The sequence below is a fragment of the Erithacus rubecula genome, assembly GCF_903797595.1.
Source record: "Erithacus rubecula genome assembly, chromosome: 3".
Taxonomy (NCBI): Eukaryota; Metazoa; Chordata; class Aves; order Passeriformes; family Muscicapidae; genus Erithacus; species Erithacus rubecula.
The window spans coordinates 137,749,274-137,761,665 of record NC_136689.1 but is presented as its reverse complement, the minus strand read 5'-3'; the positions used below and the strand labels follow the sequence as shown (position 1 = coordinate 137,761,665).

General features: G+C 46.1%; 1 pseudogene across 1 annotated transcript in view; it reads left to right on the top strand.

Moving 5' to 3' along the window:
* LOC306800058 (erythroblast NAD(P)(+)--arginine ADP-ribosyltransferase-like) overlaps window positions 1–9,156 on the top strand; it is a 35,570-nt pseudogene extending 26,414 nt beyond the window's left edge. Inside the window, exon 4 of the transcript XR_013777929.1 lies at window positions 8,886–9,156. The product of XR_013777929.1 is annotated as an erythroblast NAD(P)(+)--arginine ADP-ribosyltransferase-like (transcript). The remainder of the gene's footprint in view (window positions 1–8,885) is intronic.
* The last annotated feature ends 3,236 nt before the right edge of the window (window positions 9,157–12,392 follow it).

Here is a 12,392-nt window from a genome sequence, read left to right as displayed (position 1 = left end):
AACTCGACCAGAAGGAGCTCAAAACGAGCAGGGCCTGCCAAAAGGAAGTTCAAGGTGCCCTGAATCCGTTGTTAGGACTCTCCAGGACAATAAAATTTTGTCTTAAACAAAGTGGTCCCATTCAAATTATTTATAGAAGAAGTGTTGGCTCTTTGTTAGCTGAGCAGTCCATTTTAATGAATATTTATAATTAGGGTGGATAAATACCCTGTGCAGAGTCCCCCTGAGCTGCAGGAGCAGGAGAGATCTGCTGTGAGTCTGAACTGATAAAGAATTCTGGATCTCTGGTACCTCCAGGTGTGTCAGGGAGTTCACTGCGGCTGATTTTGGTATCAGAGGGTGGGGGGACACTGGGGACACTTGGTGGGGACAGGGAACTGTGGGACTGGGGTCTGGGGTTCACTGGGGCACACTGGGGGGCACATGGCACTGGATCACTGTCTTGAAGGGACATGGGGGTTCTCAAGGCACTTGGAGTGGGGTTGGGGTATTGGGAAGAACAAGGGGGACAATGGCCTTGAGTCATTTTTTTGGGGGGGCAGGGGGGTCACTGGGAGGAGTACAAGTGACTGGGAGAGGGACTGGGGACATCAGAGGCACTGGGAAACCCTGGGAGTGGGGACAGAGAACTATGGGAGTGGGATTGGGGTGCTGGGGGGCTCTGGGGTTACAGGAGGGAGACCAGAAATAACTTGTTGAAACTCCCCAAAGGCCGCTGGAACATAAACTGCTAAAGTGGGAGAGAGGAACTTGAAAACACAGAATACCAAGATTAGAAGATTCAAGCTAATGGGAGGCAGTGAAGATCCTGACGAAGGGGTGGATCAATATCCTAAACTTACCGATTGTAGAGTCTGTTCCCACGTGGGTGATGGTTCCAGAAATGTTTAATGAGGGTGAATTGTAAACAAGAAATTATCTTCTGCAAAATCATATTGATTTGAAGTTCATATGTCCAGTTTTTTCCTGCATTTGGTGACTTGGAGGCGTGATATATCATACACGTTTTGCACATGAAGCGAACTGTAACTCTTTAGACTTAGTCTCCCGCAGCAGCGGGGGTCCATGTGCTGCTCCAAAGAGAATCCGAAGAATACAGGGGAGAGAGAGAGAGAAAACTCTGGAGAGCAGCTTGGAAGGAAACCGGCAGGAGCACGGGGTGGAGAGACAGAGAAAAGCTGCGAGAGAAAAGTGTGCACAGCGCAGCAAAGAATTACGGTAAAGGTGGGCAGCTGGGGCTGGATGGATGGAGAAATTATTATCGAAAGAAAAACAAGAAGGGCAAAGTTCAATATCCTCCAGCATATCCTCTCTGTGAGAGCACTCAAGTACGACCCAGAGGGTTTAAAAAGACTCTTTAAAAAGGATTTATTTCGTTTCACCCTGCGATTGCCTTTCTGGCCTTTGCTCGAGAGCGTTTTTGGGGGAGAAGGGACAGTTGCTCCGTTCTTACCATGGGCAGTCCTTGAGGGATGTCGGGCAGTGACAGCACGGACTGGCAGTCCGTATGGGAATCAGGAAAAATAGAAATAGATGCTTTCTTGCCAACATCGGAACCAGAAAAACCAACGGGCTGTTCCGTGGTGTCCCCGAAGAGTTAACAGCAGCTCTGGGAGGACAGTTACGGAGCTCAGTCAGAGCAGGCATTCAAATGTAGATCACAAATATTTGCATTGCAGAACGGGGAAAAAAAAGGGAAGGGGGGCAGTTAAAAGCGGTTAGTGGTTAAAGTGGTTTTTACAGTTTTACTGGAGGAGTTCAAAACTATCAGTGTGCACTGTAGGACATTTCTAATGGTATTGATATTTGCTATAATAAGAAATGTATATACCAACAGTATTTACAGGCAGATAATGTTTCTTTCCCCTTGGTTCAGGGAGCTCTTGTTTTGCTCTTTTTGATGTTTAGATACATTCTGTTAAGATTGATTAAGGCTAAGTTTTATGAAGTTAATTCTGCTTGATTTCATTTCTGTTAAGTTTCAGTATCAGTAAGTTTTGGCAATGTTTTGTACCAGTTTTGTTTGGTACTAATACTGATTGACTTTTCTTCAGAGTGCTTTTGTTTTACTGAAGTGATAATTAACACTGTTGATTTTGTGGTGTGATTTACCAATTTTGTAATAGGCAAACTCATGGCATGTTGATGCTGTCTTTGTTGTACATACAGCCAGCATTTTTTATGTGTTTTAACCTCTCTTGGTGTAATTAACCATGAGACATGTCATTTTCAGGATCTTTTCTGTTTCTATTTTAGTGGCATATGTATCACTTTTATCCAGGCTGCCTCTCTGTTGTCTCAAGATTCTCAGTATTTTCAGAGTTCCAAGCAATGATATCTGAGCTTCATTGGAAGTTTCCTCTAAACTGATGATCTTGTGAGAGAGAACCAGCCTGAGAAAAAACTACACAGAGAACAAAATGCTGAAGAAGTTTGGTTGTTTTCTCACTCTGAGATGTTTGGTTGTAGTTTCTGTTCTTAAGAGTCTTGGCTTTTTTTTAAAGAAATCTGTCGGGGAATTCTCTTCCAATTGGGACCTGGGCTCTGGCCACGCCCTGGCTCTGCCTGGATGGGAAGCTGCCAACAGACCCAGGTGTTTCCTGCATCAGAACAATACTCGAGTTGCTTTGACTTGGCAATTTGACCCTGTCAATGTGACAGCTGAACCAATTATTTGACGTGAGCTTGGGAATCATTTTCCAGAGGTGATTATTCAGTTCTTCCCTGATTGGGAGTTTATCAGCTGTTTCAGACACTGGGATGATAGTACAGTGTTTTAGTGCTTGGTAATCATCTAACTTCACATGTGTAATTAATTAGGTCAGATAGTAGAAATGAATTGATTGTTATATCTGAATTATTCCTGATTGCTGTAAGATTCTGATCTCACTAGTTATAAGACTCCTCAATTGAATATACAATGACAAAGCCTAATTGATTTTCTGACGTTAAGAGAAGAAATGCATGTGTTTTTATCATTAGCAGGTTCAAAGTAGTCATCTATTCAATTGACCAGGCATCAATTGTCTCCAAGAAAATGGGGCCCAGTCAGAAGACAAATTCCCCAAGTACCATGCATCTTTCATGACCAGAACAGGAACAGGACTGCCAAAACACAGCCCTGTCTGGAAACTTAAAAAGTAACTTGTTAAGAAAAAGCCTCATGTTATTATCATGGTATTGTGTTCTAATTAATTTTCTTTAGATATTCCTTGTTTGAGATTCTCAAGGTGGACCTTGTTATTTGGGAAAGCTAACTGTGCTTCTGGCATGCTTGAGATGTTTGGAGAGCAAGGCACAGGAAAAGAGCTAAAAACTAAATTGGGAGTTTGGAGCCTGATTGTTACAATGGTGTGGAATTCTGGGGTGCTCTGGCACAAATAATGGCATCAATTCTTTCCCCAGGTGTTGCTGCTGCTCAGGCATTGACTACTCTGAACAAACTCTGGGATGTTGGGTGACTGAACAGCTGAATATTACTTTTACTGTTTTGAAACACATACTCACTGATGTAGATAGTATTAGACATCTCACACTGCAAAATTGAGCTGCTATAAATTTTTTGTTACCAGCACATGGGCAGGGGTGTGAGGATTTTGATGGGATGTGTTGTATGAGTCTTTCTGACCATTCTGCATCCATCACAACAAGATCAAACAATCGCAGGAAAATATGAGGAAGCTAATTGTGGATAATTAGAGTTTTGATGAATAGCTAATAGAATGGGGAATACTGGGATGGTTGAAAGATATAATCAAAGAGTTTGGATATTTTTGTTGGCTATTCGCACTTTTTTTTTTTTCCATCAATAAAGTTAATTATTAACTTGATGAAAAACAAGATAGAATAAGATAGAATAATATACGATAGGATGAGATAAGATAGAATATGATAATATAAAAATAATATAAAAAATAAGATAGTAGAAAGGCAAAGTGAAGTAGTACAAAGACATAAGATATATAAGATAAGATAAGATAAGATAAGATAAGATAAGATAAGATAAGATAAGATAAGATAAGATAAGATGATATTAAATTTAAAAAGTTTTGTGAAAAACAGAGGTGGAGATGGTTTTACACCAATGAAAGTTATGTGGGCCGATTATAACCAACGAATAAATTGTAAACTTTGTAAAGGGTATAAAACACAGCATGCTGATGTAATAAACGGATTTTAGCCTTCTGAAATGTAGCATGTCCTTTTGTGTGTCACATCCACCCCAACAGTGACACAATATGTGATAAAGAGAGGGAGAACAAGGATGAAGGAACATCTGGGAAATGCAGATTGAATGTGAAAAGGTTTGGATTCTCTTGTAAAGATTTTGTAAGTTTTGCTGGAAAATCAAAGTAACACGGGGATGGCCATGAGAGTTTGATGAATTTGTGAGGTGGGTTTGAAAAGCAGGAGTTTCTGATTGTTCCTCATTGTGATTGTGGTTTGCTGGGGGGGGGGATATGATGGCTGAAGTGGGAATGCAAATTAGTATTGTAAATAGTGACACAGAGTCCAAAGCTGTGATATCTTTGTAAAACGACTGAGTAGGCTCATGCTAAAATAAATCCAGAACTGTGGGCAGTCCCAGGGAAATATGGAAAACTGGACATAGAGCCTCTCCAAATTCCTTAGAAGCAACCACAGCAAGTGGTGTCTAGAAAGCAAATACCCTCTTTCAAAGCAGGGAAAGAAGGGGTTAAAGCCTGTTATTGAGTCCCTGCTAAAGGCAGAGCTTTTGGAACCGTGTGTGTGCCTATAACACCCCTGTCCTGCCTGTTAGGAAACCAGATGGAACCCAGAGAAAGGTGCAGGATTTAATAATAGAGGAAAAGGTGAAATCGAGGCATCCCACAATTCTGGATCCCTATGCAATCCTGAATCAGATCCCCTCTTCTTGTCTGTATTATTCCATATTGGATTTGAAGGATGCTTCCTGGGATTACAGATGATAGTAAAGAGTATTTTGCCTTTGAGTGAGAACAGGAGGAAGAAGGGAAATGATAAAACAACAATTGCCATGGACAGTTCTCCCCCAGGCATATACTGAGTCACTGGGTTTTTTTGGCAAGCTTTGCAGAAAATATTAATAGAGTTTACACCCCCCACGGGAATTAGGATGTTGCACTATGTGGATCATTTGCTTTTCTCAGGGAACAGGAAAAGTGTGCTAGAAGAAAAGCTATTTAGAGGATGTGAATGGGAAGCAATCAAAGGAAGGGCAAAGATCACTCCAGACCTGGTCAGCTCAGACAGCAGAGCTGTATCTGCTTGTCAGAGGCTGAGAATTATCCCAGGACAAGACAGTGAATGTTTTCACTGATTCTAAACATGCATGTGGGGTGGTAGATGCATTTGGGAAACTATGGGAAGGAAGACGTTTATTCACCTGTAGGGGAAAGACATTAACTCAGGAAAAACTCTCACTTATTGTAAGTGGTGATTTGACACAAAGGGTGTCAATAATCCACATTAAGCAGCAGCAGGCAGGATGCTCAGATCAGGCAATAGGAAACAGACTGGCTGATAAAGAAGCCTGGAAAGCTGCATTGTTGCCAGAAATCTCTAAGATCTTTCCTTTGCTCCCAGTAATTGCAGTACTGCCAGAGAAACTGTCTTTTCCCCCAGAGGAACTTGAGATAATTAAAAAGAGTGTGGCAGAGGAAAGAGGAAATAATCTGTTTACAAAGGATGAGTGGCAGTGGATACAAAAAGCTCTGGCCCTACAATCGTTAAAACAACTTCATGAAAGGATTCATTGGCCTCTGAAAATTGGCAGAAGCCTTGCTCAAAATGCTGCTGTGGGTCTTTTCAGCCTGGCAAAACGAGCTATTGAGGGCTGTTTGATTTGTGCTGAATCCAATAACAGAGTTACAAAGAAATTTGCCAGGGGATGGAGGTGATGGGCTGTATGTCCCTTCCAGAGATGCCAGGTGGATTTTAGTCAAAAGCCCCAAGTGGCAAGATTTAAATATCTTCTGGTAACAGTATGTCAGTTAACAGGGTGGCCAGTCGTTTTTCCAGCTGTTTCAGCATCTACAGCATCAGTTGTTAAAGTGTTTTTTCAACAAATAATAACAAGGTGTGGGTTTGTAGATGCAATAGATGCAGGTAAGAGAAGTCAAAAAGAGTTTTATTCCATAAGAATTTAAACTTAATAGGGATGGCTATGCATTAGAGCAGAATCTTAGGTAACAGGTATTCCAGGAAGTCTGTGCCTCTCAAGTACCTCAGCAATTGGGAAAGAGAGAGGGAAATGCAGCTGGGAAATTGGGATAAAAAGGAGGCTGCATCCTCCAAAAATTTGAGCAAATCAGTGAACAGTGGAGAGTGGGACTGGGGGCACTGGGGGCACATGGGATCCTAGAATTAGGGTCCTGGGGGGTGAGAAATAAGAGAGAGAAGAGAAAGTTCCAGTTCCCCTGAGGGTGCTGAACAGGGCTGAAGAATGAACTAGTAGAAAAATATAAAAGGAAGTGAAAGTGTGGAAACAGCAGGATAAATGTGGTGGTGGTGGTGGAGAAACAGATAAAGGGAATTGTGTAACACAGAAGCGGCAGCACCAACCAAAAGCAAAAGTACAAGGAGAGGTGATCCAGGATAATGGGACTCTCAGTGAAAACAAAGACCAAAAGACCCTTTTATGGCTCCCCAGAGCAATAAAATTCTTATAAAAGGCGGAGACATTCAAACTATTTACAGGAAAAGCCCTGGTTTTGTATTAGCTACCAGTCCATTTTAATGAATATTTATAATTAGGGTGGATAAATACCCTGTGCAGAGTCCCCCTGAGCTGCAGGAGCAGGAGAGATCTGCTATGAGTCTGAGCTGATAAAGAATTCCGGCTCTCTGGTACCTCCAGGTGTGCCAGGGAGTTCACTGCGGCTGATTTCGGTATCAGGGGCTGGGGGGACACTGGGGACACTTGGGAAGGACAGGGAATTGTGGGACTGGGGTCTGGGGAGCACTAGGGGAGTCACAGGACTGCGACTGGGGTCCCGGGGTGCTCTGGGGGAAGGTGAGGGGGGATTCGGGATGGTGGGAGTGGGATTGGGGTCATGGGGGGCTGGGATTCACTGTAGGGATAAGGGGGTGATGCCTGGATTTGGGTTGAGGTTCTGGGGTGACACCAAAGATATTGGGGACAGGCAGTGGGATTGGGGTCTGGGGACAGGCTGAGAGGAGCACTGAGGAGTCAGGGAGCGACCCCAGTGTTTGGGCAAGGGTCATGGGGGGGCTGAGGGAGATTGTAAACATGGGAGTAGGATTGGACTCCTTGGGGACCATGGTACTGTGGGATTGGGGTCCCTGGGGTGGTTGAGGTATGTTCGGGAGGCAAAAGTGACCCCCAGATTAGGGATCAGGGACCCCAGAGATGTTCAGGTGTCTCCTGGCCAAGGAGTTCCTCCCTTCCCCCTTGGCCAGACCCCAGTGCCCTCCCCAGTCCCTCACTGAGGAACCCTCCCATTGTCACCTCCATGTCCCCTCTATGTCCTTTTTGTGTCCCCCAGTGTCCACACTGGTCCCTTTGGCCTCTCCCCTCCATGGCCCTCCTGGCTCTCACCCTGGCTCTGCTGGCAATGACCATGGCCACCACGGCCATAACGGTGACACCCCTGGACATGGCCCTGGACTCATCAATGACCAGTACCAGGTCTGTGGTTCTGCCATGAAGGAGAAGCTGCCGACCCTGAGCCACTCTGAGCTCCAGAAGAACCCTCTGTTTGCCAAGGGCTGGTCTGAGGCCGTGGACAAGTGGCAGAATTTGGGGTCCCCCGTGTCCCCTCTATCCTCGTCTGACCAGGCCATTGCCATCATGGCCTATCAGGTGGATGGCCTGGAGGATTATTTCAACTACTCTGTGAGTGTGGCTGGGTGCTCCCCTCAGGAATACTGGGACAAGTTCCTCTTCCAAAGGCTGCATTTCCTGCTGACCAACTCTGTGGCCACGCTGAGGGCCGCTCAGAAGGAGCAGAAATGTCACCGTGTCGTTCACACGGAGGGAAATTACAAGTTCAATGCAAATCCTGGCGACATCGTCCGGTTCAGACGATTGGCGTTGTCATATCGTATTCGTGACGATATTGAGAGTTTGCAGAGCACCACAGTGTTCAGGTGCAGACATGTCATGGCATGGACATCAATGCATTCACTGACAGTCCCATGAGTGAGGTGGTGCTGATCCCACCCTTCGAGAAGTTCAAGGTCAAAAACATCATTGATTATGGGGAGAAGGTGGAGATCCATCTCGACTCCATGGGGACCTACAGCAAATACAACTGCGAGTGGCTGAAAGGTGAGGACAGCCTGGGGCCTTGGGGACACTCACTGGGGACATGGGGACACCCATTGGGATCATGGGGACACCCCTGATGACACACAGGGGACAATGACACTTACTGTGGATGGGGGACAGGTACAGGGGCACCCACAGAGTGTGTGGGGAACAAGGACAGCCTGTGCTGGGGACACCAAGTCTGGGAAAAGGAATGCCCATGACAGGGCGCAGGGATGGGGGCCCCGATATTTGGGAGGGGACAGGGACAGGGACAGGGACAAGGACCTCCCCATTCCAACGCTGTCCCTCCTCTCCACTGACAGTGCTGTGGGGACAGGCCCTGTGTGTGGGACAGGAGTAGGCTGTGCAAACCCCCATGGCACCTCCTGTCCCCTGTCACCCCTGTAGCCCTGACCCGTGTCACCCCTCACTCCCACCATGACCTCCCCTGACCTCCCCGGCCCCTGCACCCCCCCATGATCCCCATCCCACACGCTGTCACTGTCACCTCATGGCCCTCATCTCTCCTGTCACCCCCAGGCCCCGTTATGGCCGTCCCTGGCCCCCTCACTCCCCCATTGTCCCACTGATCCCCCTCTTTGTCCTCCAGGTGGGAGTGTCCCCAGGGCCCCTTGCCACCTGGGAGGACTCTTCTTGCCACCATAGCCCTGGCAATGGCCACTGGGATCCTCTGAGCCATGAAGGCACCAAGGTCACTTGCATCAGTGAAGTCAATGTGGCCACCATGACCACCAAGACCACCAGAACACCCAAAAAAATGTTACCAAGGCTACCTAGGCCACCATTGCCACTTGGCCAACATGGCCTCCATGAGGTCCTTGTGGCCACCACTGGGACTCTGGCCACTGCATCCACCATGGTCACTAAGACTATCTGAGCCACAAGGCTGCCACAGCCACTGTGACCACTGTGGCCACCAAGGCCATTGTGCAAAGCACTAAATAATTCTATCAGAAAAATGGTATTAAAGAATTCCATTAAATTATTAGATTAAAATATTTCTACTAAATAATTTGATCAAAACAATTCCATTGAATAATTCTATAAAAAAAAAAAAACATTGAATAATTGTTTCAAATCAATTGTATCAATCAAATTCTATTAAATTATTCTATCAAAACAATTCCATTAAATAATTCTGTTGAAAAAATTGAATTTATTTATTCCATCAAAACAATTCTATCAATAGTTGCATCATATCTATTGTATCAAAACAATTCTATTAAATTATTCTATCAAAACAAAAAGAATTTGAAACAGTTCAATAATTTTTTCAATTCAATTGTACCAAAAAATTCTGTGGCAATACAGTTGCAGGCCAGGGCTCAGAGCACTGCTCAACTCATGGCTGAAGTGGATTTGCTAAGTTAAGGAGGCCACAAGCCCTGACAAGCCGAGGCAGAACCCTGAATGGAAAAGCAAAATTTGTGCTTGGTGTGCTTTGTTTCAGATAAATCATGCAAGACCAAATGTGCCTGTGCTGGTCTGTACTGGTCTGTGCAGAGGCTCAATGCAGAGCTCTGTTTAAATATTATTACTCAAAAAAATCAATTGTGTGGTTGTGCAATTTCTAGCTGAAGTTCAAAAGGAATATATTGATGTGTGAAATCAGAAAATCGGCTTCATGCTTGCACCAAACGTGACTCTTGTCTTTTCGTTATTGTCCGGTTTGGAGGACAGGTGTCTGTTAATAAAAGCAGAAGACTGTCTTTGAAATGGAGAATATAAACCCCCTCCCTTCAAATGACTATAATTCTGAAAGTAAGGTGCTCTCAGGCAAAGATAGGGGAATTAGGAATAACAGTTCTTTACTAGGAAAATTAAAATAGAAATGCAGTATTAAAAGAACAACCCCAAAATGCTGTCAGAGTCAAAATCTAAGATGACACTCCATCAGTCAGTCAGGGTGTTGCCAGCAGTCCCATTACATGATGGCTGCATCCTCCTGCAGTGACAGATGTGGTTCAGTTGAAGCAGTGCTCCTGTTTTCCTCTGAAGGTGCAGGGATGATGTGGAAAAGTTCTGTTTTCCTCAGAAATCCAATGAAAAAAGGCTGTTTTAGTGATCCAAATTTCAGTTTTTATCTAGGTGGGACAGGCTTGGCTCCTCCCACTGGGTGGAGCATCTCCCAGTGGGATGATGGAATTTTATCAGCCATGCACTGGGACTCAGTGGCCATGAACAGGAGATATCTCCCCTGGAGATAAGGATCACAGACCCACCCGGTTTCAGCAGATGCTGATGCCCCACAGTGTCACTGTCTGATTAGGAATGGTAAATAAGGCAACAACACGCAGGAATTCTTCAAGGCAACAAGAAGTGATCTGTTGAAAAGCTGTCGTGTTTATATAAAATGCATCGTACAAAACAAAGAAGAAAAGATTCACTGATCCTAGAAGGCAACACCTTTTTGAAAACATGCTTTCTGCAAAACATCAGGAGACACTCACACAGCTCTGTGGTCAACACCAGGTGTTAATCTGTGTTGTTCATTCTTCCTTCTCTTGTTTGACTCTGAGAAAAGAGAAAGATCCGAGCTATTGCTGAGAAAGCCAACAGCCTGAGAAAAACCCAAGTTGGATTTTTCCACGCGCCTTCAGCAGTGTCCACACCACAGGCCTCCTGAATATCCCCCACAAAGAAGGCCCCAGAATGACCTTTGATTTGGACTCCTGAGTTGGACTCCTGATTTGGACTTTCTGTAACTCGTACTTTTGGTCACATCCTGCATTACGACCTAAGACACTGGAGGGAGCAGCCAGGTTAGCACACGGCCATGTTGAACTGCCTGTGCACGTCCTTCATGGTGCAGATCATGAGGGCGATGGCCTGGGCCTGGCTCAGAGGGGTCACGGGGGTCCCCCATGCTTGCCATGCAGCCCTGGCCTTAGGCCAGACCTGGGCAAACTTGACATTATGGAGGAACTCGGTGCTGTTGAGTTCTGGCAGCTTCTTGGCCATGTCATGGGCACAGGTCAGGTACTGGTCATCAAAGGACTTCTGGGCCATGTCCAGGGGCACCACTTGGATGGACACAGTGGCCACGGCCACTGCCAGCAGTGCCAGGGTCTGAGCCAGGGGGGCCATGGAGAGGAGAGTCCACGGTGGCCACTGGGGGACAGTGGGGGACATAGAGGAGACACAGAGGGGACCCAGAGTGGACACTGACTGGACACAGTGTGGATAGAGAGTGGACGCAGAGTGGACACTGTGTGACACAGGGAAAGCATTGGGGGAAACAGGGGACGTTGAGGGTTCACTGAGGGGTCATTGATGTGATAAAGGGGACAAAGAGGGACATGGGAGGACATGTGGAGACTTCCTTGGTGAGGAACTGAGGAGGGAGAATGGGATCAGCCTTGGGAGGGGGGGCAGCCCAGCCAGGAGACCCCTGGACATGTCATGGAACCCCGATCCCAAATCTTGAGGTCACTCCTGGAACCTCCCCAGTGTGTCCCAGAACCCTAATCCCCCTCCCACAGTCCTATATCTCCCCTCGCTGTCTTCTCAGCTCCCCTGCAGGACCCTGATCCCAAATCCTGGGGTCACTTCCTGACCCCTTCCAGCAACCCCAGAGCCCCCAAGCACCCCAGTCCCACTCCAATAGTTTTGTATCCCCCTTCCTGGTGTGTCCCACTGTATCTGGTGACCCCAATCCCTCTCCCCAGTCCCTTGTACCCATCCCAGTGTCCCCCCTGCCCCCCAAGACACTGTCCCAAGGCCTGGGGTCTCCCAGTGTTCTCTTTGTTACCCTCCCATAACCCAATCTCACCCCCAGTCCCATGAGCATCCCCGTGGCCCTTCAGCACAAGGATACAGTTCCATGTGCCCCCCAGTGCCCTCACAGACAATATTTCCTGTTCATATTTAATCAGAGATTCCTGTGCTGTGAATAGATTCCTCTCCTCTCGGATCTTTCCAAGGCTGGGAACTTTCCTCAGAGACAAACAAGAGAAGGAAGAATGAATAGCACAGATTAATACCTGGTATTGACCACCAAGCCATGTGTCTCCTGATGTTTTGCAGAAAGCATGTTTTCAAAGAGGTGTTGCCTTCTAGGACCAATGAATCTTCTTTCTTTTGCACAATCAATCTT